This window comes from Miniopterus schreibersii (genome assembly GCF_964146895.1).
Source record: "Miniopterus schreibersii genome assembly, chromosome: X".
Taxonomy (NCBI): Eukaryota; Metazoa; Chordata; class Mammalia; order Chiroptera; family Miniopteridae; genus Miniopterus; species Miniopterus schreibersii.
In genome coordinates, this window is record NC_138104.1 from 77,963,516 (window position 1) to 77,988,991 (window position 25,476).

Sequence of the window (25,476 nt, forward strand, 5' to 3'; positions counted from 1 at the left end):
AAGCAGAGAAGATGCTATTTGCAGTCATCAAAAAGAGCCAACCTTTATTATCCTATATGGCCCCCATGGCAGGCATTTCTAGCTGTTTATCTTTTATTCTCCCCACCTCCTTCATTCTGAAGGAGAGAACACCAGTTTTATTCAGGCTGGAGATGTGACCACTTAAAAGTGTTCACCGCCCCAGGCTACTTGCAGCTAGGGCTGGCCACATGACTCACTTCTGGCCATGGTATACGAGTTAAGGTTTATTGGGCGTGACTCCTGGGAAAATTATTTTTTTAATTAAGAGTGAGGCTTGCCCTGGCTGGTTTGGCTCAGTGGTTAGAGTGTTGGCCCTCGGACTGAGGGGTCCCAGGTTCGATTACGGCCAAAGGCATGTACCTCTGTTGCAGGCTCAATCTAACAGCCGATGGATGGGTCCCTCTCACATCGATGCTATCCTCTTTCTCTCTCCCTCCTTTCCACTCTCTCTGAAAAGCAATGGAAAAAATATCCTTGGGTGAGGATTAAAAATAAATAAATAAATAAATAAATGAGTCAGGCTCAGCTGATAATTTTTCCTGCCCTTTGCCCTACCTTTGTTTTCCTGTCTGGAACTAGGACATAATTCCTTAGGCTACAGCAGACACCTTGTGAGTGGTGCAGATATAAAGGGGACCTAGGGCCGTGCTACCATCATGGAGCCACCGTTTTCAGGCCAAGCTGTCTCTATCTGGACTTCTTGTTATATGAGAAAAATTAGTCCCTATTTCAGAGATTCTCAACCCAAGGAAGCCTTTGGAAGTGTGGGGAGATGACTGGGAGCAGCACTGGACTAGGTAAAGTGAGTGAGGCACTTGCCTTGGGTACAGAATTTAAGGGGAACCCCAAAACTCAGTAATCAAGCCAGATATATTTTAATAAAATATTTTAAAAAAATCAAAATTAATGCAGAAAAATTCATGATGAACAAAAAATTCATAATGAACAAAAAATTCATGATGCCGACATTTTAAATAAAGGCTGGATCAGTAACTGCCATGCTTGGCTATATTAGAGCCTGAGGTAAAAGGAAGACTCAGTAATACTGATTCCATCTTTGTTTAACTTTTGGCATCATAGATTTTTTTTGCATTAATTTTGATGTTTTAAATCACCTTGCTCTAGGGACAGCCCTGATTGGGAGGTGCTGTTGCTATTGAGTAGCTGGGGCCCAACCATGATTTTACATCCTGAAATGTGGGAAGGGCAACTGCACACTGGGGAGAATGTTCTACCTAAGATACCAATACTGCACCCATTGAAAAACACAGTTCTACTTGCTTAAAACTCCTGGCATTGGAAGGATTTATACAAATAGCTAAACATATTTTTGCCTGATAATACACCCACCTTCCAAAGACTAGTTATTTTATTGAATTCATTTAAACACAAACAAGCACTTGTTCACTGATACCAATTAGTTGCAGTCATCATCCCAGTACCTCCATAAGGAAGAAACAACATGGATTTGTTCTCGTTCTATAAGTGAGGAATCATTTACAGGAAGTGGGTCAGGGGCCAGGCTTCTGATGCTGCATGTTGAAGGCACTGGAACTGTCATATAATGTTAACCTTAAATATACAATAGCCATTTATTTTTCCAGTAAAAATGAGAAATGGCAGAGCACTTGCAATTTGGGACATGAAAACTATGGCAAACCATAGGCAAGTCCAGAGAACAAAGGAGGGGAGTGTTCCTTTATAGAGAAAAAGAAGGAAGTTGGGAGGGGAGGTTATGAGCAAAAGTACACTGGAGGAGAGTAAGAGTTCAGGGTGGAGATTGCTTTTTATTAGCTGAGTTGTGGCATTTCTCATTGGCTGGGTTGTTGCTGGGCAAGGAGAAAATCTTCCTTTTCCCTGCAGGAGTAGTAAAGTAAGCCTCTCCCTGTTGGGGAGTACAAAGTATGCTTTTTCGGGCTGGAGTCTGCAGAGGGCAGTGGGTGGCAGTGTGTGAGAGCTCACCCTTCAGGGCTTCCCACTCAGATCATTTTAAATGAGGTTTTCTTTTTTTTTTAAAATATATCTTTATTGATGTCAGAGAGAGGAAAGGAGAGGGAGAGAGAGAGATAGAAACATCAATGATGAGAGAGTAATTGATCGAGCCCACAACCCGGGCATGTGCCTTGACCGGGAATCGAACCCTGATCGCCTGGATCCTAGGTCAACGCTCAACCGCTGAGCCACGCCAGGCTGGGCTAAATGAGGTTTTCTCTACCTTCACATAACTAACTGTGATTGTGGCTTAGTCACTTTACCTCTCTGAGCCTCATTTTTCTTGACTGTAATGTGAAGTTTGGCTAGCTGATCACTAATGACATTTTTACTACTAGCAGTCTATGCCTAAGACTTCAGTCTTATTCTTGGCATTTAGTCTATGACTAAAAGCAAATTAAGCTTGTTCATCCTAGAACTGAGTGTAGACCCTGGATCTCCTCGTCTGCGGCTCTTTCTAATCACACCAGGCATCTATTGCTTCATTATTAATTTAAATTTGGTATTTAGTAGTTTATGATATGCTGTTGGTATCGTATATGATCTATCATTAGCTGCTATTATAAAAAGTCAGACTAGAAATTTTCAAATGACAATGTTTTTATGTGACTTTTATCTGGATGTTAAGTACTGTTTACATCAACTCTACAATTATGCTGTCATTTCTTTTCATTTGTCGATGGCTCCTATTTAGCTTAATTTGTTTGCTGTTTTGCAAATGAGTCTATTATGGTAAGTGGCAGGATAAAGGTTGATCCTATAAGGTATGAATGCATTTAAAAATGTTATTTTGTTTTTTCGATCTATTGTGAACATAATAATTATAATCAAACCTACTGACCACAGAATTAGAATTTTAATAACTTTGCATTCATTAGCATTGGATTTGTGGTAAGCTGATTAATTATGTAGTACTGTGTGAATCTCTATGCTTCGAACAATATAAAAATAAAATTTTTAAATATAATTTGATCTCTTAGGTCACCCTGATTTTTTTAATTAAACAAGTTGGTTTAATACTCATTGCAGTGAGGGAAAATACACACCCTTAGTAACCAGGAGATGTCTAAATGAGCAGGTGTTAGAAAAGACTTACTATAGGATTTGGGCTTATGTTAGATAATTTTGGGGAGGGCTTAAGGAAGCAGGGCCTTGCTCTGGATTGGTTGCTATTAAAAAGCAGGGGTGCTTCTCTGATTGTGTATCAATAAATCTCACTTATAATGAGAGTAGACTAGAGTGAGGCTACAGCTATAATTGGGAGAGAAGCAGCTGTCACTTCTGTGAGCTAGGAGAGGGGGATGTTTGACATTTTGTGGCTTAGACAATGTTCATGTTCAGTCTGTGTTCAGACGTGGTTATGGAGTGGTCTTGTTTTTGTCTTGATTCATTGTGATCACAGACTGGCCTTGTCTGACATTGGTGTTCTCTGAAAGTGTTCATATTCAACAGGAGAACACCAAGGCTTTGCTGTGGCTGCCAGCTCAGCTTTTGCAACACCAAAGCCAGCTGATAGTGCCAAGCTTGCTCCTTAATGTCAGGGGCTACTTTTCTCTTTCTCACCCAATAAGTCAAAATTTTTAATTTTCCTACATGGAGATCAAAGAGCAATCAGATACATTAGAATTACATATTATTAGCAAAGAAAAATACATGAATACAGATTCCTGAAATTTTGCCTAAAGCCAATTAGGAATGTTATAAAATATAATCAGAGTATATAAAAATAAAATTAAAAATTTAACAACTTGAAGACGTGTCAGATATTATACCTTTAAACCATACCCACAATTTCAAATGAAAAATTTTCCATCAGTTTATATAATTTTCAGATTATCTGAATCCTATTAGAATCACTTCATAAAAGACACCAAGATGTATAATTATTACACAATGTAATTGCAATATGTTACAGTTTAAATCCCATGGTTTACATCACAACTACATAAATCTTCAGCTTTTTAGTTCTGAAGAAATCAAAAGACTTGCCTGAAATCAAACATGTCATGCCCCAAATTTCAAACTGCATTCTGCATTTATCACTAGGAGTAAAAAACAAAATTATATTATTTAATTTTATGTTAAGGGGTTAAAGTTTCCAATTTCATCATACAATATGGTTTTTAAAAATCTTTTGAAATTTAAAAGGCATTTAATAAAAAAATCCCCAAATTTGGAATACATGTTTTTTGGAATAAAAAGAATGAGATTCACAAATGAGTCTCTTATTAAAGAAGATAGAGTTCTTCCTCCCCCCTTTTCTAAAACCTAGACTTTAGCTATTAGACAAAATTTTAAGACCCTGCCCTCAGGTCTAACATTAGCCCAAAGTTAAAATTGAGCTTAAACTTGAGCAGATACCACTACATACCCATTAGGATGGATATAATTTTAAAAGACTGACAAATACTAAGTGTTGGCTAGGATGTGGAGAAACCGGAACTTTCATACATTCCTGGTAGGAATGTAAAATGACACTATTTTGTAAGACAGTTTGGCAGTTTCTTAAATAGTTAACCATAATATTTACCACATGACTCAGTAATTCCACTCCTACATATCTTTCTAAGAGAAATTAAAATATATGTTCACAGAAAACCTCATAGCATCATTATTCATAATAGCCCAAATCATGGAATAAACCACATGTCCATCAACTGATGAATGGGTAAATAAAATGTGGTATAGCCATGTAATGGAAACTATTCAGGAATGAAAAGAAACTATGATATATATTACTACATGGACAAACTTCAGAAACATGCTAAGTGAAAGAAAGCAGAATAAGAAGACTTCATATTGTATCATTCCATTTTTCTGAAATCCTAGAAAAGGCAAATACATCAGAGAAAGCTGATCAGTAGTTGTCTGGGGCTCGCAGTGGGAGAGGGAACTTTTAGGGGGTGATGGAAATGTCCTAAACTGGATTGTGGTAGTGGCTGCACAACTCTATAAATTTATGAAAAGTTGTTGAACTGTATACTTACAAGAGGTAAATCTTATGCTATATAAACTATAGTTTAATATATTAGTTTGCTAGGACTGCTACCATAGACTGGATGCCTTAAACCACAGAAATTTATTTGGTTACAGTTCTGGAGGTTGGAAGTCCAAGAGCAAAGTGCTGGCAGGGTTGGTTTCTCTTAAGGCCTCTCTCCTTGGCTTGCAAATGCCTGCCCTCTTGCCTCCTCTTCACATGGTTGTCCTCTGTGCACCCTGATTAGTTTTTGGACATAAAATATTTCTTATGTGTAACATTTTAGTTCACAAATTAAGAAGTAATAGTTGATATTTGATTTGTTGATTTATAGTTTATACTGATTTATATTTTGTTCTGAACTTTTAATCTATAGAGTAATGTTTGTTGATGCACTTTCCCCTTCTAAATTCAGACCAGCTGCACGTTTATTGGAAACATTTATTAAAAAATTGCCTTCCTCAATTTTGTATTTGCAGGATTCTGCCCTGTAGTAAGCTCACTCCTTTGATGGTGGGCGATAGTACAAATACTGACTATATGTGTTCTTTAAAAAATCTGTATTTGAAATAATTTGGACTTATAAGAAATCACAAAAATGGTCTAAGACAGTTCCTATGTACTCTTTTCCTAGCTTTCCCCAATGATAATGTAATATATAACCATAATACATTATCAAAGCCAGAAAATCTACATTGGTATAATACTAAACTTGCAGATATTATTTGAATTTCACCAGTTTTTAGTTCTATGACTTTTTTCCCCCATTTTTCCTTAGTTTATAGTTCTATGAAATTTTTTTTATCCTCACCTGAGGATATGTTCATTGATTTTAGAAAGAGAGGAAGGGAGAGAGGGAGGGGGGAGAGAGAGAAAGAGAGAAAGAGGGAGGGAGAGAGAGAAACATCGATGTAAGAGAGATACATTGATTGGTTGCCTCTCACATGCACCCTGACTGGGAATTGAACCCACAACCTAGGTATGTGCTCTGACCAGGAATTGAACCCACAGCCTTTTAGTGTACAAGATGATGCTCCAATCAACTGAACCACCTGGCCAGGGCTATAGCTCTATGAAATTTTATTACATGTATAGATTTGTGTGACAACCACCGCAATCAGGGTACAGAATAACTATTCTTGTAGGATTTTATTGAGTCTTTATTTTAATCAACTTTATTGAAGTAAACCTAATTTTAATTTTTCAAATCAACTTTATTGAGGTGTAATTTATACACAACGGAATGTGCCCATTTTAAACATACAGTTCCATGAGTTCTGACAAATGTGTGCACCACCACCCCAGACACCATGTAGAATACTTTTACCACCCCAGAAAGTTCCCTCATGCCCCCTTCCATTCAGCCCTCTGCATTGCTCTTACTTTGATCACCATAGATTAATTTGTCTGTTTTGAACTTCATATAAATGAAATCTTACAGTCTATCTTCTCTTGCGTCTAACTCACTGTTTGGGATTTAAGATTTGAGGCACAGCTTTCATAGCATGTATGTATATAAGCAAAGTGTAGCCAATTCAGGTAATAATACACCATGGTGGATTTCTGGGTTATTTGTATAACCTTTTTTCATCCTCTGGATTCATATCCCTTTATTTTAAACATGCTGGTTTTATTTTTCAAATAAATTACTCTCCTAAACTCCTTCAGAGGTTTTAAACTTTTAAAGATATTGGAATTGTCCATATTCTTCTACTTATTTTAATTATGCTCTTTCATTTAAATACCTGTTTTGACTATGAAATTGATTGTGCTGTTTAGTGTGTTAATAGTTCTTTTAATAAAGGGGATTCTCCAGGGACACATGTCATTATCATAAACCTTTATGGTATAAGTAATTGAGGGAGCATGGTTGTTTATTCTAAGACATCAGAAATAGGAGGTGGCAGGGAGGGCATTAATGCCACATTATTCAAAGGGAGGCAGAAATGCTTATCTCCATTCTTTTTTCAAAGTTGTCCACCCCCTTCTCCCTGGTCTCTCACCCTCCTTATTCCCCTCCCCTCCCATTCTCTTGTCCTTTTCTCTATTTCTTTTTCTCTTTTATTGGACTTTGTCTCTTCATCCTCATTCTCTTTACTTTTCCTACTTTGTCTTCCTCTGCTTCAGGCCTGGCAATTGCTGACTTCAACTCTTAGAATAAGAGTATAACCATCATCACCATCATCATCATCATTGTTATTATTATCAGGGTCTTTTCCCTTCATCTTTGGCCATAGTGTTGGACCAAGGGTGCATGTCTCCCCAAATGGAGTGTTGAAATGAACTATGTGTACAGGGGTAGGGGTATACCTTGGAAACATTGTCCTCCTACAACCCCCCCCCCCCCCCCCAATGTAAGGCTCTTTGGTATAGTAGAGAGAGCAAGGCTTTTCAGTCAGATGGGCCCAGAACCTGGATTTACTGTTGATTACCTATTTCATCTTGGCTATGTTTTCAACCTCTTTTGTCTCAATTCCCTCATCTATCGAGTAAGAATAACAAACACAACTTAGAGTTATTATGAGCATCAGATGTACAATGCATGTCAAGCACCCAGCTCATAGTCAGTAGCCATGAAGAATTAACTCTTCCTTTTCCTAAGTCTTGGCTTATTTTTTTACACAGGTTAGGGAGAGTGGTCTTCCTAGGGGAATTGAGGCATAAACTGGGACTATTCCAGTCATCACCTGTGCTGCATGATTCTTGCATTTTTCTTTGGCACCAATTCTGGCTTATTCCAGAAAAATAAGCTTGGAGATGGAGCCACTGAAACCAGTGAGTTCTAAAAAGTAGCCATTAAGCTATTGATACATTGCTTTTCCCAATTGTTCCTGTTTTGTTTATGCTGTGGGTATTAGGGTAGTTTAAAAAATCTTCTATTTAAATAAGATTTTGTCATGTTTCTTTGGTTTTAGCAAATTCACTTAATGATCTTTTAGGAGGAAAGGTGATAACTATCTTTATTCTTATTTTATTTTTTCATTATTGGGAACTAATAGCCATCAGCAATAGACTACTACAGTTGTGTTTACATTCCGATTATTCTCAACTTTTTCTCAAAGATTCTACATCATTATCGTCTAGGTTCTAGAAACTCCATGTAGGTACTTTGTTTGTTTTGTTTTGGATTTTTTTTTTTTTTATTAAATGTATTGGGGTGACATTGGTTAATAAGATTATATAGGTTTCAATTGTACATTTCTGTGATACATGATCTGTATATTGCTTTGTGTGCCCACCACCCAAAGTCAAATCACCGTCCATTAACATTGGATTTTTTGCCTTAATTTCTTTTCTTTTTCCTTCAATTTTATTTTGTATTGGTTTCAGGTGTACAGCTTAGTGGCCCTTTTTTGTTTAATCAAAATTTTATTTCCTTTGCAGTCTACTTTATTTCCCTCCTTTTTAGCTTAAAATATGAAGTCTGTTTTGAGTATTTCTTTATTCTATCTCTCCCTGGTTCTACTTGTTGACTTTTTTTTTTTTTTTTAAATCTAGCACTTAAGGCCATTTATTTTTGCATTTGTGTTTGGGTATCAAAAATAAAACTATTTTAAATTCTGGTCCAGTTGGCTTTTACAGTCAGCTTTATTAATTGAAGCTTTGGTTCTCTCTGATATATAATGGGAATAATATTATTAATGTGTGTTCCCAGCTTTCTCCTTTTCCCCACATCCTACTTGCTGAACAAAAAATTTTCTTAGCTCACTCTTCTTTTCCCCCTCCTCCATCCTCTAAGGATTCTTTTGATTTTTTCAGTCAGATTCTTAGGCTTTTGAGGGTGTAGGAAAGGGAGAAGGGCTGGAGAGAGATGGAGGGAGGAGGGAGAGAAGGAGAAAGAGGGAGAGAGATACCGTAGACTGAGCTGATGGTGAAGAAATGTGGGACTTGAGAGAATAAAATAAGAGGAGAATGTCATTTTGGGGGAAAGTGTAGATATAGAGCATAAATTGGATCACCTTTAGAGTTTATTCAGCCGTCTAAAACAAGATGGATGTTTCCATTAGTATTGAATTGCCCAGCCTTTTCTTTGAATATACTGCCATGCTGAGACTGCTCCACATTGGCTTATTATTTGAGTTACATCTAAATATCAGCTCACTAAATTATGTATTTTTTTTATGTTTAAACAAATAAGAGAACCACCATTACTCTCTCTGTCAATGATCATTAGACCTAAGTCCTCTCTCATCTCCCACTGAAATCTCCCTTTCATCAGTATCTTTTCCAAGGCTTCTGCTGCTATCCTAGTTCATATATTCTCACCTACAGAGTAGCCTCTTCAATGGCATCCTTGCCTTCAATCCGATTCTCTTTTTCGACTACCCACTCTAGTACAGAGTTAACATTTTATTTATTTATTTATATTTATTTATATATTTTTTACTTTTGTTCAAAATATTACAGATGTCCCTTTTTCTCTCCAAGGACCCATTCCACCTCGACCCACCCTCCTCCCCATCCCTCTCCATACCATTGTCCATGTCCTCCAGTTCTGCATATATGCATATAAGTTCTTTGGTTAATCTCTTCCCCTGCCACCCACCCACCCACCTGCCCTCCTCCATCCCTCTGAGATTCGTCAGTCTGATCCATGCTTCCATGTCATTGAATCTGTTCTGTTCATCAGTTTATTAAGTTCTTTAGATTCCACGTATAAGTGACATCATGTGATTTTGTCTTTCTCTGCCTGGCTTATTTCACTTAGCATAAAATTCTCCAGGTCCTTCCATACTGTCCCAAATGGTATGGGATCCTTCTTCTTTACAGCTGCATAGTATTCCACTGTGTAAATGTCCCACAGCTTTTATATCCACTCATCTACTGATGGGCACTTGGGCTGTTTCCATATTTTAGCTATTGTAAACTGCGCTGCTATGAACATATGGGTGCATATATTTTTTTCTTATTAGAGTTTCAGAATTCTTAGAATATATTCCTAGAAGTGGGATCACTGGTCAAAAGGAAGCTCATTTTTAATTTTTTGAGGAACCTCTATACTATTTTCCATAGTGGCTGCACCAGTCTGCATTCCCACCAGCAGTGTACTAGGGTTCGCCTTTCTCCACACCCTCGTCAGCACATGTCCTTTGTTGATTTGTAGATGGTAGCCATTCTGACAGGTGTGAAGTGATAGCTCATTGTGGTTTTAATTTGCATCTCTCTGATGATTAGTGACGTTGAGCATTTTCTCATGTCTCTTGGCCATCTGTATGTCCTCTTTGGAGAAGTGTCTATTCAGGTCCTTTGCCCATTTTTTTAATTAAATTGTTTGTCTTCCTCTTGCTGAGTAGTATGAGTTCTTTGTAGACTTTGGTAATTAGCCCCTTATCATATATATCCTTGGCAAATATGTTTTTCCAGACCATGGAGTTCTTTTGTATTTTGAAGCTGTTTCCTTTTGCTGTGCAGAAGCTTTTTAGTTTGATGTAGTCCCATGTGTTTATTTTTTCTTTTGTTTCTCTTGCCCTAGGAGATGTATCAGTGAAAATTCCACTACGTGAGATGTCTTTGACTTTACTGCCTATGTTTTCTTCTAGGATGTTTATGATTTTGCAACTTACACTTAAGTCTTTTATCCATTTTGAGTTTATTTTTGTGTATGGTTAAACTTGGTAGTCTAGTTTCATCTTTTTTGCATGTACCTAATTTTCCCAGCACCATTTATTGAAGAGGCTGTCTTTTCTCCATTGTATGCTCTTGCCTCCTTTGTCAAATATTAACTGACCATAATGGCATGGGTCTATTTCTGGGGTCTCTGTTCTGTTCCATTGGTCTCTATGTCTGGTGTTGTACCAGTACCAGGCTGTTTTGATTAGAATGGCTTTGTAGTACAGTTTGATATCCAGTAGTGATCCCTCCCACTCTGTTCTTTTTTCTCAAGATGGCTGCAGCTATTCGGGGTCTTTTTTGGTTCCATATAAATTTTCAAAGTGTTTGTTCTAGATCTGTGAAATATGCTGTTGGTATTTTAATAGGAATTGCATTGAATCTATAAATTGCTTTGGGTAGTATGGACATTTTAATGATACGAATTCTTCCAATCCACGAGCATGGTATACTCTTGTACTTGTTTATATCTTCCTCTATATCTTTTTTCAATGTCTTATAGTTTTCTGAGTATAGGTGATTTACATCCTCGGTTAAGTTTATTCCTAGGTATCTTATTTTTTTAGTCACAATGGTAAATGGTATTTTTTATTAGTTTTTCTTTCTGAAACTTCATTGTTGGTGTATAAGAATGCCACTGATTTCCAGATGTCGATTTTGTATCCAGATACTTTGCTGAGTTCATTTATCAAATCTAGTAGTACTTTGATGGAGTCTTTAGGGTTTTCTATGTACAATATCATGTCATCTGCAAATAATGACAGTTTTCCTTCCTCCTTTCCAATTTGGATACTTTTGATGTTTTCTTCCTGTCTGATGGTAGAGTTAACTTTCTAAAGTGTTTAGAATCCTTTGACCTAATTTTTCATGGTTCAGGGACCACCTATCCTTTTGCTCTTGAACCTTCCTAATCTTGTCTCTTCTGCTCTCCCTTTCCCACTCAGCCCTCAGCCACACAGAATGACTTGCAGGTCCTCATGTACTATACACTCCCATGCTGCTGTAACTTTGCACATGCTATTCCCTCTCCAGAGAATGCCTTTCCCCACTGCATGCAGTTCTCCCTCCATTTCTCAGTTGTGAAGACCCATTTCAGAACTCACCTCCCCTGTGATGCTCCAGGTAATTCAACACTTCCCCCTCCTACTGAGCATTTTCAACCCCGTTAGAATAGTCTTATTACTCTTCTGTGTGTCCTCTACTGAGTTGGAATGTGGTGGGGATTTTGTGGCAGCTCATGAAATAATGGTTAACTTGTGGCCTCTGAAGCTAGGCAGCTTGAGTTCTAATCCTAGCCGTCCCATTCTCTTACCTTGAGACCTTGGGTAAGTTACCTAACCTCCTAAATCTTGACTTCTGTAAAGCAAGGATCATAATATTACTATTTTATAGATGTGTTGTGAGGAGTTAATGATATAGAGTGTGAAAGCACTTAATACATTGCCTGACCCACTATAGCTACTTATTAGTGTTAGCCATTTTTATTTATCTTTGAATTCTCAGAGCCTAGCATAGAGCCTGACATATAGCAGGTACTCAGCAATGTATCCTGAGTGGATTTTTAAAAATATTATTGAGTCTTTCCAAATGGCTTTTAGCTTTATCTCCAATGCATTTTAATTATTTGGAGGTACCATACCCTATTTTGCAGTTATTTGCATGTAGACTAATCTCCCTTACTTGATTGTACAATCCTGGTAGTTGGAGAGATTGACTTATTGTTTTACCCTCCACATAGAGCTTTGAACTTAGCGGGTGCTCTGTAACTGGGTTGGTCTGTATTGCTTTGGTTTTGATAAAGGAACCTTTCCATATCAAGTATCCATTTTGTGATCTCAGCTGTTGATGCACTTTTGGGAAGCAAATAACATACTGTGAAACCAGTAGGATAATCTGACATACTGGGGAGACTAGTTTATTAGTAATTACTAGAATTATAGAATAGATTCTTTCTATTGGAAAACATAAAAGACATCTAAGAATCTTTTTTTCTGACACTTTTGGATGGAATCCAACCTTCTAACATACATATCTCAAAATCATGGCACAAAGGAGTGTTTTTGCCTTAGTTCTTGTATTATTCCCTCTGAATATATATGTAACATTTTGTAAATTTCATATAAGTATCAGATATTTTTCCTTTATATTTTATATTGTAGGTGTTTTTCTTTGGTATCTTTAATGTTGAATGTTTGAATATTCAGTTTTCTCTATTCAGTTTATGAAGCTCTAAGATTAGCAGTGTGATTTCTGTTGGATAGGGTAACCTCCTTCTTCTAGTCCTAATTAATTTTCCAGGAAGTCTGATTTTAAGCAGTGGGTCTGAACCTCTTCTCTCAGTAATATCAAGTGTTTTTTAATCGCATTTCTCAATAGATTCCATAAGGATGTAAAAAGACTATTTTAGATGTGGTTTTAACAATATTTTAAAGCTTCCAGCTTTGCATCCTACACTGATTTATATATTATTCAGTATTTTTATACATTCATTTTCTCTCCAAAGCTCTGTTATATATACATCATTTCCTTAATCCTTTAAATGGTACTGCACTGTCCTGTGGTTTGCAAGTGCTGATTTTCTAATTTTGGCTGAAAGGTTAACTATCGGACAAAGAGTTTAAGTGGTTTGCACCAGTTATATGGTTAATTAGTGATAAAACTAAAAGACGACTATTCTAGCATTCTAGCTACATCTTTACCCCTTTTATGCATTATAAAATCAGGTCTTAAGAAGCAGACAAGTTTTAATGAAAAGCTTTATTTTTTTTAAATTAAACAAATACATAGATAAGTGGAAAAAAAAGCAGCAAAGTAAAAATAAATTCACTGAATGCTTATGCTGTCCATAGAGGTACATTTCATCTTAAACCTTAGATTTAGTCATGAAAATTTGAGCATAAATTATAAATAGATTTATGATGATATTTTTGTAAGACAAAAATTATTTGGAAGTTATCTTTCTATAATTTGTATTTTTGTCATTCATTTATTCAACTTACCTTATTGACCATCTCTTATGTTCAACAAGCTAAATGAGATTCAGATTTGTATAAATTTATTTTCTTAAAATAAGATATGCCTATTTAAAGACAGTATCCATAGGAACATAAATTTATCAAAAAAGAAGTGAGAGAAAAAATGAGAATTTGGAATGAGATTATAACTTGAGCACTGATATTTAGATGAACCTCTCCACCTTCACAATCCCAATTAAAATGACTGCAGAATTTGAAAATATGGATAAACCATATTAGTTAGTGTTGGAGGCTAGGAGTTCTATTTTCATGCTGCAAACTTTGAAGAATTTCCACCAGATACAGTGCAGATGGAATTGTACTGAAGAAATATACCAAAACCAATTTTCAATTTCGTTTTCTAAGAAAGTGACAAGAATTGAGTTGGGGGTTAGGATAACCTGTAGGGGTTTCCACTTGGGTTACTTTCATAGCTATTGATGGATTAAAAGTGTCACTATGGAGCCCATGAAAGGCATACTGAGGGAAAAGCAGGCCCTGTGCTAAGGCATTTCTCTGATGTGACAGGCATGCACACGGATTGGCTACATGCATTCTGTTCCTAGAGTGGTGGTCAGGTCAATTTTGAAAAAGTTTATATGGAAAAATTTGAAGTTTTTCCTACAGAGGTCTATCCATAGCCCCAGCTTCCTCCCTAATTCTCTTAACATGCCATATGTGAATTTCTATCAACCAGAATAGATGGTGAAGGAAGGGAAGAGAACTTACCCACCCTATTTTGGGGAAAACACCAGCTTGGATAGACTGCTCTTTGTTCAAGAACCCAACATAGTACTTAAGAGGCAGAGGAAGAAAAATATTTATTTCAAAAGTATGTTTTCTACAGGAAAATGAATATTTTTGATGTTTGCTTTGTGCTTTCTATTGAGTGTAATGAAGTAACAAAACAAAGTAAGCAGTTGAAGCAGACTCTGTGAAGTGAAGGCTGGAAGGAGAAAATAGAACAAGAGAATACATTCAAAATATTGCTGAGGTCCCTTGTGTTGGAAGCAAGTGAAGATGGTGCTCACTAGCTTTTTCCTACACCTACTCAATTATTTCAGGACAAGCTTGAGACTGAAGCAAACACAAGATCCCAGAGATCATTACAGACCTCACGGGTCTCCTCCTGAAGAGAACCTCTCCCATACAGGTATAGGAAAGGCTGGATACCTCAGTTATTAGAGGATTTTGGAGATGGAGGTGCTTTTCCAGAGATCCTGTGGTCCAGTACCCACTGGATATGGGCTGAAAGAAAAAAAAAAGTCAAATGCACTGACTATTCAGATGGATGCTGAAGGAAAAATTAAATGATGCAATTGCATGACGAAGACAGTCAAAAGACAAGATCAGTTATAGCAAGTACACTGACCTGGTTCCCAAGGAAATCATGAATGCAGATGATCCAGACCTGCAAAGACCTGATGAAGAAGCTACTAAAGAGATAACAGAAAAGACAAGGGTGGGCTTAGAAAACTCTGTATCACAGAAGGTTGCTGCAGCCATGCTTGGTTAGAGCAGTTGATAAACTGACTCCTGCTCAGTTTATCTGATACATACCATCTCAACAAGGAGTGGCTTTCAACTCTGGAGCAAAAGAGACGGTAATTTGGATGATGGAAATGCAAAACAATCCAATGGGGCCTCCAAGGTTCAAGATTAGTAAGACAATTCCCCTGGGACCACCTCCTCCTGCACCTGTCATGCATTCTCCTGCCTGAAGGATGGCTGTGAAGGAACAAGAGTGGAAGATTCCTCGTTATATTTCAAATTGGAAAAATGCAAAGGGTTATACAGTTCCACTAGACAAACATCTGGCTGCTGATGGAAGAGACTGCAGACAGTACATATAAATGAAAATTTTCCAAAAGTAGCTGAAGTCCTGTTTGGAAGACTTGTGGAAATGCATGCTCAAGTAGAGAGATAGATGGCTCAAAAAGAAAAGACACATGAAGAAAAACTTAAGACAAATGGCCCAGAAAGACAGGGAGAGAACTGAGATCAAAACCCATGTGGAAAAAGAGGATGGGGAGGCATGTGAGAAGGATGATAGGCAAAAAGAGAGACAGCATGACTAGGATATTTCCAGGGCAGCTCCTGATAAGAGGTAAAAACTGCAGAGAAATGAAAATAGAGATATCAGTGAGGTCATTGCTCTTGGTGTGCCCAATCCTCAGATTTCCAATGAAATTCAGTATGACCAAAGGCTGTTCAACCAATCCAAGGGTTCGGACAGTGGTTTTGCAGATGGTGAAGGTGAAATTTATAATGTTTATGATCAAGTCTGGAGAGGTGGTAAAGATATGGCCCAGAGTATTTGCAGGTCCAGTAAAAATCTGAACAAGGATATGTATGGTGATGACCTAGAAACCAGAATAAAGACCAACCAACTTGTTCCCAATAAGGAGTTTTCTGGTTCATATCATAGGCAAAGAGGTCGGAAAGGAACAGTTCAGTTTGAGGAAGATCTTTTTGGTTTGGACAAATTTTGGAAGAAGCCAAATAGCACAGTGGCTCTAAAAGACCCTCAGATAGCAGCCACTCCAAGAAATATGAGCATGAAAGCAAGAGAAGGAGGAAGGAGAAGATACACCTCTCTTCAAAGTGAATGGACTATTATCCATAACCCTAATGATGCAAGTCATATGGGGGAACACTTTAAAAATGGGCCATGTAAAAATCAAATCTGGATGTCAGACCCCAGCACTACTCCCCCCCCCCCCCCGCGAACTACTTTTTATTACAGGAGAAAGCGGGGATAGAAAATTCTACTTTGAACTATTTAGTTTTTTTATAAAAGTGGGTTGTTTGTGCTTCTCCTACCTTTTGGCATTTGTAGAACATACTGCCCCATGCATGAAATTAAGACCACTTCCTTTCGTTTGATGTTAGTACTTTGAGATTAATATTTTGTATAAGAATGATTGCTTATGCATAAATTTACCCCAACCACAGTGAGTAGAAGGATGTTCACATACTGGAACTGTCCTGCTAAATGATGTTTGCCCCTATTGTGCTCTGTTTTATTTTGGAGTGGAGAAAATAAGCACTTGCTTGGTGCACCTATTTGTTTCAAATAAAAACATTTAGGCAAATAAAACAAAAATAAAATAATATAAAATATTGCTGAATGAGACTTTAGTCAAAAGGCAAAGGGAGCTTGCTGAAGAAGGAAGAAATGCTAGGAAACAAAAAAAATGCATTATATGTAGTAAAGAAAAAAATTGAAACTGAAGAAAATGGGATGAGTGATGGAAAAGGCAAACTTGAGATAGCCTCCCAAAATGCAGTGGAAAAGGTCAGATATAAGAGCAATGAGATACTGAAAGGTTGGACAGAGGATGGAGTTCTAATATATAGACAATTGTTCCTAAAGAATTAGAAACTATATTAAAAGCAATGGAGCCAACTAACCATATCATAAGAAAATAATAAAAAAAACTTTCTTGATTATAAAAAGACATAGATATGCAGATGGAATGCTTACTATGTACCAGAGAAAATAACAAAAGAAAAGACCAATAGTTAGACACATCCTGGCAATTTTATATTAATTTCAAGGATAAAGCAAAGAAACTATCAAGCATCCTGGCACAAAAAGTAGTTTAACCCCAAATAATGAAAAGTTGACATCAGATTCTTTGCAGTATTAAATGCCAGAAGACAATGAAGCAGTCTATTACTTTTAGGGGAAAATGTTTGTGATCCAGAAATTCTAGACTCAGCCAAGGTGTTATTCATTAGTGAAAGCAACAGAAAGATGTTCTCAGATATATAATTTCTTACAAATATGCCAGCCACATATTTTTCCTGAGAAAGTTGCTTGAAGATATACTCCAGTCAATTATAAAGCAAATTAAACAGTTCAACCATGGGGAAGTCATGAAATAAAAGGATTAGTGGTGAACAATAACAGAAGCAAACTTTTAAGTAATTATAAAATAAACTTTATTTAAAGTTCAAAACAATGTAAACACTATAAATGTTTATCAGAAGATAAAAGAGTAATAATAATACAATGAATCCCAAATGCAAGATACGAATATAAAAAAAATATATTTTCTCTATTTAGGTAAGTTTCGATATATATTACCTTTTAGAATTAATACTTGAACTGACAACTCTTTAAAAATTAAATAACAAGAGAAAAAATTTTATCTTTATATCATCTTTTTCTAGGACCTGTAAATGTTCTTTCTTTAACTTTGCTTAGTAAACATCTATACTTTGTATTTTTAACTATATTTGAAAAAAATGATTGTAAGTAAAACTACACCAGAACATGAACATTGTATATAGATTGGTAGTGGGATTTCGTGGTATGTTAATCTTCAGTATGTATGGACGTGAAAGCATATGCATTTTTAAAAAGTATATATAATTTGCGCCTTAGCGGGTTTGGTTCAGTGGTTAGAGTGTCGGCCCACAAACAGAAGGGTCTCGGGCTCTATTCCAGCCAAGGGCCTGTACCTCAGTTGCAGGCTCAATCCCCAGCCCTGGGCAGGGCCTGTACGGGAGGCAACCAATTGATGTGTTTCTCTCACATCGATGTTTCTCTCTCTCACTCTATCTCTGAAAAGCAATGGAAAAAACATCCTCAGGTGAGGATAAAGTACATATAATTTGGTGTAGCTATATAATCACAATTGCATTAGGAAAGATATTAACAAAACAGTGGGTTCTAAGTTGTAGAAACACCCTGCACTTCTTTCTGTTCCTATTTTCATGTCTTTGTAATGCATATGCATTATTTTTACAGTGGGAAAGTAAACTTCATTAAAATAAAAATTCCTATAGATACAGCAGTTACAATTACATGCAAATTTATGGCATTAAATGCTTTGTTCTCTCCCCCACCCAATGAAAAGTAAACTAACCATTTGATTTATGCCATTAGAAAAAGCACCAAAAAACCAGACATCTGAGAACTGAAGGGAAAAAAATCACAAACTTAAAGGCAAAATTTTACAAACCAGTAAACAGAATAGATTTGAACAAGAAATCTAAGAGTTGATGCTTTAGAACAAACAATTAGACTTCTAACTTGTTTGCTCAGGAAAGCAAACAAAAATACACAAAATGATATATTTAAATCACAAATTTAGAGACAGTAAAATGTACAGCTTATGCTAATTATGAAGTGAAGTGACTATTATAGTAAATATTAATTAGCAAAATTGGCTTAAAAACAATGCTGGAATTAGCAATAATATTAGAGAAACTGCCAAAAAGCTCACTCCTATTATAAAAGTGATTGTTTCTAAGTAGTAGGATTATGGACTATTTTTTCTCCCACTCTATGTTCTTTAGTAGTCTCAAAAAATCTACAATAAGCAGGTACTAATTTTGAAGTCAGATATGAATAAGGACCAACTGCAAAAAACAGAATCCCCTATCTCCCAAGACAAAGTGGGCAGTTTGTTCCTTTTTAGCTTCAAAGGTAGAAATAACTGTCTTTCTAAAATTTCAGTGAAAAATATTGACCTGTAATGAAAGGACTGACAAGGTTCATAGAGCCTGTTAATGGGCCTGAGAGGCCCTGTGACTCCAGGCTGACTGATGGCTCAGAAACCACTAATGGCAAATTGAATTTCTAGATCACCATCTGCCTTCATTGCTCTTTGATACCTCCAGAACGGGAGAGTAGACATACCAAGTACCATACAAAGTACTTTCTCCATATAAAAAAATCTTATTTTTGGAAATGAAAATTACTTTAATTATATGTATATCCTCTTTATCTTGTTGAATGCATTCTTATAAATGCATCTGTTTATTCATACCCATTTTAAAAATGCCCACTTGGTAATGTCACTTTGCTAGGACCAGATAAATGACATTTTGTTCTCCATGGATCTTATGTAGTGAGAATATAGGTGACCTTTAATCATTGCCTTGCCTTTTGAATTAAAGAAGAGTGCTAGAAATATGATGGTTTATTTCTGTATTCTCTTCCTAGTATCTTCCCCCTCATCCAAATATTGTCATTAACTCCCAGGTGTTAATAAAGTCTGTTATTCATTCATATGTTAATTCAAGAAATCTTTGCTGACTGCCTGCTCTGTTCCAGGCACTATTCTTATATCAGGTATATATACAGTGTGAACGAGACTGACAAGCTTATAAACTTACAATCTAGTGAGGGAAATAACAAATGAACACATAAATAAACTAACAACACAATCTCAAACTGTTAAGTGCTATAATTAAAACAATAAGTCAAGGATTTTTTTTCCTCCCACGTGAGGAATACTATAGATTGGTGGCCAGGGAGGGCTTCTCTGTGGAGGAGACTTTTGAACTGAGAACCAGATAGTGAGGAGCCAGCTGATTTTTCTGGATCCAGGTAAATGGGCACCAAGGAAACTAGAGAACTCTGGAGTATTCTGGGCCTATTTTCATTGATTTAGCTTTTGAGAGTAAAATATTATTTTAAAAATGGCATTTCTCATCCATTATGGGACTTCTGTAATTGTGTGCTTTGGCTGGCAAAGTTAAACTTCATAGCTCAAATATTTTCCTTACAATGTAGGTTCATTTTAATTTCTCAGAAAGGACAGCTGTTTGACAAATGGACAGCTAAAGCCCTTCTCTGTTTTCGTCCTGTCAATGCTTCTGAAGCCCTTCTGGAGAACAGTATTTCTAAATGATATATGTTTGGGCCTTGCTAAGAATCAGAGCAATTTGAATGAACAGCTGCTATTATATACTGGCTACCAGCAGAGATTTGGAATTATACAGCTTTTGGGAGTTTGGTTCAGATTCAAAACTGGTTTGGCCCCCATCATTCTAAGCTCCTCCACAGCTCCCCTTGGCACATTAGGACTATTAACTGACCAATTTTTATCTAAATCAATTTCCTTTTAGATGAAATGCTAGTGCTGGTTTATCTTTAGAAATAATAAATTGAAAGTTGAACACTGAATTTATGAATTTAACAACAAACCATATGGATTATAGAATTCTTATAAAAATAAATTTACGGAATAAACAGAACTTTGAAAATTCAACATTACTTGCTTTCTTTCTTTTAAAAGACAAGTAGGAGGGTGATTTTATTCACCAACTGCTCAAAAACCCTGGCTGTAGAGAACAGGATTTTGGATTAGCAAACTTGTACCCAATGGAACTCTTTCTTCTTTACTGATTATGCTGGCACAATCTGGCTGGGAGGAAACCCCCCAATAAAATCAAGGGAAGATCCTCTTACCCCTCCTCCCATCCCCTGTACCACACCCTACCAGCCAGAAGCAGAAGTCTTCTGAAGAGTTTTTGAGGAAAACATCCTGTCCTGGATTTTTCTGTGCCAGTGGGCTTACTGGGACACAGGCAGAGTTCGAACCAAGTCTATGTTGTCAATTTGTTGGTCTCCTTTTTTTGGGCAGACTCCTGACTGTGCCCTCTCTGCTTAAAGACTATAGAGGCGAACAGTATTCTCACGCAAGGTGGCTAAGGTATAGGACAGTGGCTGATCTTTGATTTTGGCAATCTCTTGAATTGTATGCAGGGCCAGGCCTGGGTGGGCATACTGGCAAAGGCTTTTGGGAACCCCACGAGGAAGGAAGTAGGGTGCATCAGTTTCCACAACAATTCTCTCCAGTGGGATCTTTTTCAGAGCATCCCGGGCCTGCCAGGCAGAAGTGTAAGTCAGGACTGCTGTGAAGCCCACAGACATGTTGGGAAAGTACTCCAAAAGAGGCTCGATGACTGGGTAACTACTAGTGAAGCAATGCCTATGGATCTTGTAGTCAGAGGGCACATATTTTTTCATGATGGCCAGCAGATCTTTGTCAGCATCTCGGCAGTGGATCACCAAGGGCTTCTTTAGAGAGACAGCCAGCTGCAGCTGTCTCTCGAATATCTTGTGCTGCTGTGGGATAGGTGTAGAGCACTTATAAGAGTAATCCAAACCTATTTCTCCAAAAGCGACTGCCTTGGGGTGCCGTAAGCCTTGCAAAATATTTCTTTCTTGATATTCATTGTAGTAACATGCAAAATGGGGGTGACAGCCAAAGGCTCCCCAAACCAGATCCTCATTCAACAGCTTCTCCCATAGTCCATCCCTCATTGTGCGAGGATCACAGAAATTAGAGATGCAGCCCTGAAATTCTTCAGGGAAGGAATGGCTATATATTTTTCTGAACTTGGTAAAGGTCCCTTTGAAAGACAACTTGGAATAGAGTATGTCCAAGTGACAATGGGTATCAATGAAACCCTCCTTTAGGCTTTGCTTCCAGTGGCTCCTTGGCAGGGAACTAGATGCATATCCTCCACAAGGACGTGATGGTGTCTCCTCTTGGAATGTTCTTTTCTCCATCACTGTGGCTTCTGAACTTCTGGGGAAATTAAATGAACAAGAATTCTGGGAATAACTTTCCCCTGCTGCCTTCAGGTCTCTGGACCAGTTTTGGGAGTGCACTGTAGAGTTGGAGGAATCATTACTTAAGAAGCTCCAGCTGCTCTTCCCAGCCTGGGATGTATTATTGCTACTGCTGCCCACGGAGGGGTAGTGAGAAGGCTTGCGACTGCTGGTCCAGTAGCTGGCATAGTCATGTGAAGGACCACTGTACAAAGGAGGCTGGTACATGGCATGGTCAGTGGAAAAGGATGAAGGCTTTGAAATTTCTGAGAGATTTAGTAAGTCTGGCTCCTCCTGAGAGAGTTTGACTATAGAAATCTCATTCACATTAGAGCCATCCCTTCCTGAAGAGAGGTCCTTAATCACCACACCCCTTTCTTTATGATTTTGGATTTCTGAATGAGAGTCACATTTGTCTAGAAATTCTAGGGCTGTAGAGCCTTTTTCAGAAATGACTGCCCTTGAATTACCAAGTGGCTTCTCACTGGGTTTCTCCTGAGGATACATAAACCTTTTTTTGTCACAAAAGTTGCTGCCATTTATCACCATCTTTTCCTTCTCCACCCCAACCTCTGGGGCTGACACTTTCTTTTTCTGAGGAACAGAGGTGACATCACTAGCTGGTCGTTCTCTAGGATTGGGATGCTCTCTAGGGCTCGGTTTTGTACTAGTGGCCGCCTCTCCCTTCCCTTTTGGTATTGATTTTACCAGGGTATTCTGGACAGTTAACCCATAGGTTATTAAAGAGACTCGATTTTGCTGTCTCCTCTTCTTTCTCTGGGCCTTGTTTTGTTTCTCACTGTTACCATTTTGAAGCTCAACTTTGGCTGCAAATTCAGAGTTGGTAGAATTACAGGAACTGTATTTGGAATTAAATTGAAAGCTGCCGGCATCCTCTGAAGAGGCCATTTTTCCTAGAAAGGGGCTGGCAGATCGCGCAGGAGATAGTGCGTAAGGGAAGGTACAGAGGGAATTCCAGACAAAAGGAACCCAGAGTGCTCCGAATCAGGAGTCTTTGGGGGCCGCTCCACCCAAACCTGGGAGGAGGAGGAATTTCCCTTATGGACGCTCCGCTGGAAAACCTCAGCTTTAAGGCCACAAGGTTCTCCCCTGGGCTTTCAGACACTCAGGACTGCTGGCCTCTCCCGACTGTGAGGCACAGCTATGAGGTGGCTGGCTGGAGCGGGCCACCTCACTGGGCTCCCAGAGTAATTTGTGTTTGCTTGGGGACCCTACCTCTGTGCCCCGTCTGTGGTACTTGACTTTGCGCTGCTCCGATGGCTTACGGACGGGTCCCCTTTCTTTCACTGCCCATCATAGTTCTCAGAGTCCCAGAGATGTCAAAGGCCTTGCACCGAGTTTGTGATTCAGTGCTTAGGAAATGTCTCAAGGATGCAAGATTTACTGAAGGCACCCAAGCTTACGATGTGCCTTCCAGATGACTAAGCGCTTTCGCACAAAGCTACTTCCGGTAGGTCAAAGCACTTCCGGGACATTAAAGCACTTCCGGGTGGGGATGGGGTGGGGATGGGGCTCTAAAGCTCTTCCGTGTGTTTCATAATGGAAAGCCTTTCTGAGATGTCAGAGCCCTTGAAAAGACTGCAGGGTGCCTGATAGGCCACACACAGGATGCCCTCGAAATGGTTTCGGCACAGAGGTTCAGGCCGCCAATGTTGTATAGGAAGGCAGGTCCAATCCAGTTCCAGAGCAGAGGGGTGAGGGCACAGGGCACAGCTCACCCCGCCCACCAGTCCTCTCCACCGGAAGCACTCCCCTCAACCAAGGGGGGGGCGGCAAGATAGGCGAAGGGCGGGGCAAGTATGGTGGGAACCCGACACAAGGAACCCGACACAAGGAACCCTTCTGACTTCCCCTCAGGTCAGTATAACCCTGGAGCTGCCACCATTGCTTGCATTTTGCTCCGTTTTCCCCACCACGTTCTTTTCCAAAAACATAGTTACAGTTTTTAAAACATAGTTTAAATATACATACTTTCAAAACCAATTTTTTTGTAGTATGTTACCATTTTCAATTCTGTGCTTTTTTTTCACTCAACATTTCTATATAACCTAAATATTTTTCTTATTGTTGTATAGTTTTCAAAAAACATCATTCTAATGTTTTCATCATAATTCAGTAGTATATAGATGTGCCATAATTCACAAAACACTTCCCTTTTGGTTAACTCTTTAAGTTCCATCATTCCAGTTTTTTTCTCTAACAAAAGCAAATGCTGCAAAGAGCATCTTTGCACATGTTTCTCCATATTTTGGGTTTTTTTCTTTGGGCTATATGCCCAGAAATGGTGTTCCTGAGAAGAAGTATAGGAATTTTAAAATGTCTCCGCATAGCACCACATTGCCCCAGAAGAATTGTAATAATTTATCATCCCATCCGTGATGAATAATCTTACGAGGTCCATTTAATAGGAGAAACAAACAAAACCAGTGACTCACTGTTATGTAAATTTGCACTTACCTGATATTTCTTAGATTGAATACTTTCCTTTTATTTATTGACACACTCCTATATTTTATATTCCTTTTCATTTCTTTTTTTAGGTGTTTTAAAAGTTAACTTAAGAAATTATAAAATAAACATTTTCTAAAATTTTATTAGTATTTTTAATGGACAAGAATTCAACTGAGTAAACTTAAAGATCTAATTGGCTTTATTGAATGAGTCATGAATTGGACAGCTTCCCACATACTAAATAGAGAGGTGCTCCAAGAAGTACAAACTAGAAGGTTTTTTTATAAGCAGAAACTGAGCAGGCAAGAAAGTTATTATCAAAAGAAAAGAAAGGATTGTTTCAGGCAAGGTGACCTTCTTTTGAGGAAGGGTAGCAGGAGTATAATTAAGCATGTTACCTCAGTAGTGTTAGTCAGAAAATCCCAGACTGATTGGTTTAAGGTCACATTCCTGAGAGGAGCTGAAACTGCTATTAAATCTTGGTTTGTTGTCTCCGAGGCAAGTGACTCCAGGTTGGGCCTGTTATTGTTCTCCCCCTCCTCGCCCCTCCTCCTTTTCCTCCTCCTCTTCTTCCTCCTCTTCCTCCTCCATAGTATGTTGTTTGTTTTTAATTTATATTTTGGTCTATTGAAGTTACAACTTGTTTTTGTAGTCAAATCTTAATTTTTTCTTTCATAATTTTTTTTCTCCCAAGCCTAGAATAGTCATCTTTCCTTTCAAGGCTTTGACACATTTATACTTGTTTTTTGGAGGGTAAAAGGGGTTGATTTGTTATATTTAATAATCCATCTGGTGTTTATCTTGGGTTATAATTTATTTTAGGTGAGGATATACATTGATTCTTTTCCAAGTTAGTACTTTTTTCAGTTATTGATATGTGACTTTTCTTTCATCAGGTATTAAATTCCTATATGTACTAGAGTCTATTTCCACACCTTCTATTCTTTTCCACATACTAGTATGTCTCTTGCTACTCTGGTATAGCACTATTCAATTATTCAATATATTCTTCACTTATCCTATCAGTCAAA

At 37.8% G+C, this 25,476-nt stretch overlaps 1 protein-coding gene and 2 pseudogenes across 3 annotated transcripts in view; 2 read left to right on the forward strand and 1 right to left on the reverse strand.

The window, feature by feature from the left end:
• The window catches only part of EFHC2 (EF-hand domain containing 2), a 194,440-nt gene that overhangs the window by 33,961 nt on the left and 135,003 nt on the right, over nucleotides 1–25,476 (forward strand). The gene's annotated exons all lie outside the window — the stretch shown is intronic.
• LOC308551667 (SNW domain-containing protein 1 pseudogene) lies at nucleotides 14,635–16,222 on the forward strand (annotated as a pseudogene). The gene has a single exon. The product of its transcript is annotated as an SNW domain-containing protein 1 pseudogene (transcript).
• Nucleotides 21,023–23,999, reverse strand: LOC308551668 (putative deoxyribonuclease TATDN2 pseudogene; annotated as a pseudogene). The gene is made up of 3 exons: nucleotides 23,966–23,999; nucleotides 23,098–23,280; nucleotides 21,023–22,800 (listed from the first exon to the last, which is right to left on the reverse strand). The product of its transcript is annotated as a putative deoxyribonuclease TATDN2 pseudogene (transcript).